Below are 6,819 nucleotides of genomic sequence, written 5' to 3'. Positions count from 1 at the left end.
ATAAGTTTAAAATTCAGGTTGTTATTACCTCTTGACTGGGAAGGGGGCTATCAAGGATTTGGAATCCTGAAAGAGGAAAGTGTTACATGGAGAGTGATAGGGTTCCTTGTAGTAAGTTGCAGTTCTTAAATTGTAGGTTCTCAGGTACTTTTTTATGCTTCAAAAATGTATATGCATGCCACAGATATTTTGTATATATATCAAATATTTAAAAATAAATAAAACTCTTAAAAGGAATATATTAATTATATAGGCTAATATAACATTAAATACTGTTTTATAAACTAACTTTCAACTTTGTACTTTAGATTACACAGGAACACAAGATCTAAATGGGTGTCTCCCAGGGAACCATATATTCCTGAAGATCCTGAAAATTTCTCTTTTTTCTTCTCCCACTCTTCCTCCTCCCTTTCCTCCTTCTTGGTGCTTACCATGAGAAAAATTTAAGTGTCTGCATTTACTTCAACTTTAAGTTTAAACAATGTAGTATATTCTGCATTATTTCAACGGTTACCTTAGAGCTACATAGTTAATTACAACTATAGGCAACATTACAGGATGAATTCAGTAAGTGGATTTATTTTATGATTTGTTAAGTCAATGAATCATTTTACTTTTTAGTGGTTTCAGGTTAATGAAAAAGAATGGAGGCCAAGGAAAAAATAAATAAAATATTCTTGCTAAGCCAAGGTCATGGGACCTCATGGTGTAGTCATTTTAGAGTAGTTTGAATAATAACACTAAAATTGATTCCAGAATGGAATCCTCACATACCTAAAACTAGAATAAGTATGTGGAATTCAAAACACCCATGTTCGTGTGGCAAAATTGTTCTTGTATTTTAAGAGGTGATTTAGTTTCAGCAAAACATTATCTGCTACATTACACCAATTTATTATCTAATTCCTCAATATTTAATGTACTTTAAATTGAGTAATTTTTTTGGTTTTGTAGTTGTGTAAATAGTATAATAGTTTCTTACTCGTTTCGTGTTTGTGTATATTTAATTGACTTTATGATTAAATAATTTGTCATCACTGAAAGACTTTTTTAAAATTAAACGTATGAGTAGTTTAACATGGTTGAGATCACCAGATTAAATCTGGAAAAGCTCCGTTAATTTTCAAGAGTGGTGTATTTCTGTTGACTTGACTTCTCATTTCAAAATCTGAGGGACTCATAATTAATAGAATAAAAATGCCCAGTTCAAATCCCCATTATAACATACTAAAAGGAAATTAAACCAATACTATTAGGTAGGGGGCAAGAAGGAAAACATGTTTTATGCTCCTACATTGAACATCGTATAATGTCACTTTTTAAATTTTTTATAAGAAAATTTGGAAGATGTTATATGAACTTCTCATTAGAAAGGTATTACAACTAGTTCTGTAAAATATGACTAATATTTTATATTCTTGCACAGCATTCCAGCTCACTGCATTTAGCCTGTTACATTCAAGATATTCACATTTATTTTTATGAATTGATGAATGAATGAACAAATGAACAAATAAGTGAACAAATTCTGCAGGAATCAATTTTATATCTTCAATATCACTCTCTTTCAACAGAAGATGTATTCCAGGATCCTAAGTGTCAGAAACTGATTGTCTCTTTTGGTCTATGGCCTGATTCTTTCATGCTTCCTTTAATCTCCTCGTGTTTTCTTGCTCAGATGCTTCTTATAAGTGCATCTGGATATAATTAAGTATCTAAGATGCCTTCTGAAGCCAGTGTCATTTCACTATTATATAATAAAGACTTTAAGTAGAACAGCTTAAGTTTGACTCTAATGTGCAGTAGATATGACATTCCAAAGATGAATCACCATTTGAAGAATCTACAAAGAAAATTTAAAATAATTAAAATAAGTTGATCTTAGTGTTTTGAATCCTCTCACCTCAACTATATAAGGGGTGCAGAGAAAGAAAGGAGAGAGGGTTTTGGAGGAGAAGATTTTAGGAGGAAAATATTTTTGAATAAAAATGTGATGTGATATTCTTTACCTCCCCTCCTCCAGGTAGGATGTGATATTCCTTCCCTCCCCTTCTTCCTCTCTCTGCTAAAACATTCATGTGGGGTGCAGGCTCTCACAGGGATCTATAGAAAGCTTAATACGTTACGCCTTCATTTGGGAGGCAGGGGGGACTAGGATCTGACTCTCACCTTGGACCTCTTGCAAAAGAAAAAGGACTTAGAGAGTGATACTATTTTGGGGTCGACCTACATACACTCCCTGGATACGTCCAAACAATGGATGAATGCCTGTAGGGGTCTCTGCTAGCTGTTGTGAACTGCGTAGAGAGCAAGCCATACTGACTTCTGTCCGAGAACGCCACCTGGAGTCAGGGAGGTAATGAAGCAGCAAGAAGCTGAAGATGCATATTCAGAGCTCAGGAAAGAGTGGCAAAGGGCCTCCTAGAACAAAGTCAAGAGAAAGGCAAGGGGGAGAGAGGTGGCCTGCAGAGAATGTCAGAAGAACTCAGAAAAGAAACCCTTGCAAAATATGTCAGGAAATTAGAGCTGAATGATGGTTAAAGTAAGAACTGTCCTTACCTTGAAAACAGCGTCTGGAAAAGAGGGCAGGGAAGGAGTTGTTTGTGAGAGAAGTTTAGATGAATAAATAGAAAAGCCAACGATACCATTTTTAATCTTGAAGGCATCCAGCCTGAAAAAGGCTGGTGTGAATATAAAGTCATAAAAGTATGCTATTAAATCAGAATTCCTCGTGGTGATGAATATCTTGGACTAAACATTCTAATTACTAATTGTGCCTGTGAGTAACAATTTAAAGTATCCCTAGAACAAATTTTATCTAAGAGTGGGCAGGAGAACCCTGGCAATTACCACACTAGGTATATTTTAAAGGGGCAATGGGTGATCAAAGCAAATTTGCATTTTGGATACATCAAAAAGAGTTGTTCAACCTCCAGGTTACATAAGAAAATGTAAAACTTTTCTTACAAAGCTAATTCAGTTCTCTAAACTGTCAAAATAAGGGGTTGTATTCTTTGACAAGGTTGCATTTGGTTTATTTCTATTCCCTCTATTTCTTTTGGATTTATTGCCCAAATTCTGTGTCTTGACCAAAGCTGAGTGAGGGCAAACATGACTATCACAAAAATTCTGTTTCTAAGAATAAATAGGAAATTTTAACAAACTTTTGTTATTATCACAACTTAACTTTTAAACATTTTAACAGTTAAGTATTGAAATCTTAATGTTATAGCAAAGAACAGCAACTTCGTCACTGTCACCTTCCAGATTCCTATTGTAGACACTGTAATGCACTTTTGAAATATTAGATGTTCACTTTCAGCTGAGGTCAGGGAGAAGCAAGTTTTTCTTTTCTTTCCTCCTTTATAGTGAGTGTCTGAGGTTGTCTTATCTTCTCTTTAACTTATGGATTTGGAGATATCTTCCATGGTGAGATGCAGTTTCATTTAAGCAATCTGACAAATTAAAACTTTATACACTGCTTGCAGAAGAGGCCGCCTGAATATGTTTCCAAACAGAGTTAAGGCTGTCACTTTCAGTCGTTTGCTTTAAATTTCTTTTATATTTGCTCCACTTGCTGCTTTAAAAATTCACCTGAGTACTCAGTCATAGGTGTATAAATTTGTCAATGGTGCCATTTAATTGTTTATCAAGAAAACAAAATCATCTGGATTTTCATCTGCGTTTCTGCTTTAATTGCACACCCATTAAATATAACATCTTTCCTACAAAAGATATAGATGAGGTCTTTACAATAGGTCTCATGAAAGAAGTGCACATATTTTGGAGATATATCAATATCATATTTCATCAGCAGCTACCAGCAGTTGAATGACTTCTTGTATAAGTGGGCATCAGTTGTTATTGAGCTCTGCTGTGTTAGTATTGCTGTTTGCAAAGTAACATATTTAAGATTTCTATTGCTCAAGCAGCCTTTTCACACTGTAATAGCAGCTATTACATCTTGTTTGAACGTTCTGTGTAAATATGACAAGATACTTGCAAAATGGTTTCCATGTCATTAGGTTTACTTAGGGCTAAGGAATATGAGGAAGATAGATTGGTTACCAGCTGGCTTACAAACAGTATTTTTACTTTCTCTTTTGCTGTGATATAATTGTTTTATGAACACATAACTGCAGCATGTAAACAAAACAACATATATGCTTTTGATACTTGGATTTATCTTTATCATATGTATCTCATTGTGACAGGAAACTGATTTTCCATTCTATAAATATTTTTTCAATCATATTGCCATGTTGTTAGTTGAGTAACATCCTGAAATCTCTCATCAAGCAAGTAAACAGAAACTCAAGTTAATCGTAAGTTGATGACACTTTCTACATAAAAATTCATTCTACATTTCATATTATCTGATGTGTTATAAATTTAAATAGCACAGTTTATTATATAACTAACGTTAGGTAAGAAGTTTTGTGCTACTGCAGTAATTTGAAGAAAATATCATGGTAGCACAGGGGAACCAAGAACAAAAAATGCACTGGGGATGGAAAACTTTTGAGGGAGGAGATATTTTAATTTGGTCAAAAAGAATGAGTAAGAATTTTCCAGACTAAAAGCTATAAAATGATTTGGCTCTGCCCTTCCTCCCTCTTTCCCTCCTTTTTTCCCCTTCATTCTTTTTATAAACTGTACTATTGGTTTGGGTTTTCCAAAGTTTCCAGATGTCTATGAATAACTAGAGATTATTCCTTCGTGATAGGAGTATATGTTATGAGTGTTAGGCATAGTGTCTCAAAAAGAACATTGAGTATTCTCATTTCTTTTCGTGGACTGTTTGTAAAAGAATCGATTTTTAAAAAATTTACTATACATGGTTATTTATATTTCACGATTAAAATAATTGTCTCTGGTGACTGTCAAATTGTGTCCAAATCCTGGTCTCACTACATATCAGTTACATGATTTTATGCTGTTTTCATTTAGTTAACAGTGGAAAATAATGGCATTTACTTGATAGAGTTGTGAAGCTAGCCCACGTCCCTGCTGTCGTGAAGAAGCAGGAGGCCAAGAAGTTGGTAAATCCCCTGTTTGAGGAAAGGCTCAAGAATTTTGTCACTGGGCAGGACATCCAACCCAAAAGGCACTTCACCTATTTGCGAAGTGGCCAAGCTGCATTGAACTGCAGTGGCAAAGCGCTATCCTCTATAAGCAGTTGAAAGTGCCTCCTGCAGTTAAGCAGTTCACCCAGTTAACCAAGCCTTGGACAGCCAAACGGCTACACAGCTGCGAAAGCTGGCCCACAAGTACAGATCAGACAGAAAGCAAGAGATTGTTGACTCCACCTGAGAAAAAAGCTGCCAGCAAAGAGGATGTCCCCACTAAGAGGCCACCTGTTCTTCGAGCAGGGGTTAATACTGTCCCCACCTTGGTGCAGAACAAGAAGGCTCAACTGGTAGTGACTGCACATGATTTGGATCCCGTTGGGCTGGTTATCTTCCTCCCTGTCCTGTCTTAAAGTGGGCATTTCCTACTGCATTATCAAGGGGAAGGCCAGGCTGGGACATCTGGTCCACAGCAAGACCTATACCACCCTCACCTTCACACAAGCTGACTGAGAAGACAAAGGATCTCTGGCTAAGCAGGTGGAAGCTATCAGGACCAGTTAAAGTGACAGATATGATGAGGTCCGCTGTCACTGGGGGAGGCAACGTCCTGGGTCTGAAATTGGTGGCTCGCATTGCCAAGCTGGAAAAGGCAAAAGGCAAGGAACTGGCCACCAAACTGCGCTTAATGTATACTGTTGAGTTTTCTGTACATAAAATACAAATTCTCTTTCAGCCAGTATTGATCGAGGGAAAAAAAAAAAACTAGCATAGAGTATTTCCATTAACATGTATGGCTTACACATGTTAAAAGAATCCATTGATTTCTTTTATAAACTTATTTGTTTGTTTGTTTTCAGCTGCACTGGGTCTTCGTTGCTGCCCGTGGGCGTTCTCTAGTTGCGGCAAGCGGGGGCTACTCTTTGTTGTGGTGTGTGGGCTTCTCATGCGGTGGCTTCTCTTGTTGCAGAGCACAGGTCTAGGTGCATGGGCTTCAGTAGTTGTGGCTCACGGGCTCTAGAGTGCAGGCTCAGTATTTGTGGTGCACTGGCTTAATTGCTCCGCGGCATGTGGGATCTTCCCGGACCAGGGCTTGAACCCGTGTCCCCTGCATTGGCAGGCAGATTCTTAACCACTGCGCCACCAGGGAAGTCCCAACAAATAATACATTGATTTCTAACTTTTGTGTATATGCTATTTTTGATATTCACTTCCCTGGTTCTTCATTTTAGATCAAGAATTATACCCTTCTCCCTTTTATCTTTCTCACATGTTCTTTTTTTTTTTTAAGACTTTAAAAAATAAAGAAATTTATTTAGTTTATTTTTGTCTGTGTTGGGTCTTCATTGCTGTGCGTGGGCTTTCTCTAGTTGCAGAGAGCAGGGGCTACTCTTCATTGTGGTGCGCAGGCTTCTCTTGTTGTGGTGGCTTCTCTTGTGGAGCACGGGCTCTAGGCGCATGGGCTTCTGTAGTTGTGGCTCGTGGGCTCTAGAGCGCAGGCTCAGTAGTTGTGGCTCACGAGCAGTAGTTGCTCCATGACATGTGGGATCTTCCCGGATCAGGGCTCAAACCCGTGTCCCCTGCATTGACAGGCAGATTCCTAACCACTGTGCCACCAGGGAAGTCCTCTCACATATTCTTTACAAAAGCTTATACTGTGCTTTTCAATATCATCTCAAGAAAGTACTTATTTCTCAGCAGTCATTCAGTATGCAGAGATGCAGTAGACTCTTGACTCTAAACCTGT

The 6,819-nt window shown here is 37.4% G+C and overlaps 1 pseudogene; it reads left to right on the top strand.

Annotated features, from left to right (window-relative positions):
- Window positions 1-561: 561 nt before the first annotated feature.
- LOC131755651 (large ribosomal subunit protein eL8 pseudogene) lies at window positions 562-5,841 on the top strand (annotated as a pseudogene).
- The last annotated feature ends 978 nt before the right edge of the window (window positions 5,842-6,819 follow it).

The sequence above is a fragment of the Kogia breviceps genome, chromosome 4, assembly GCF_026419965.1.
Source record: "Kogia breviceps isolate mKogBre1 chromosome 4, mKogBre1 haplotype 1, whole genome shotgun sequence".
NCBI classification, from domain to species: domain Eukaryota; kingdom Metazoa; phylum Chordata; class Mammalia; order Artiodactyla; family Physeteridae; genus Kogia; species Kogia breviceps.
This window is presented reverse-complemented; position numbering and strand designations above follow the sequence as displayed.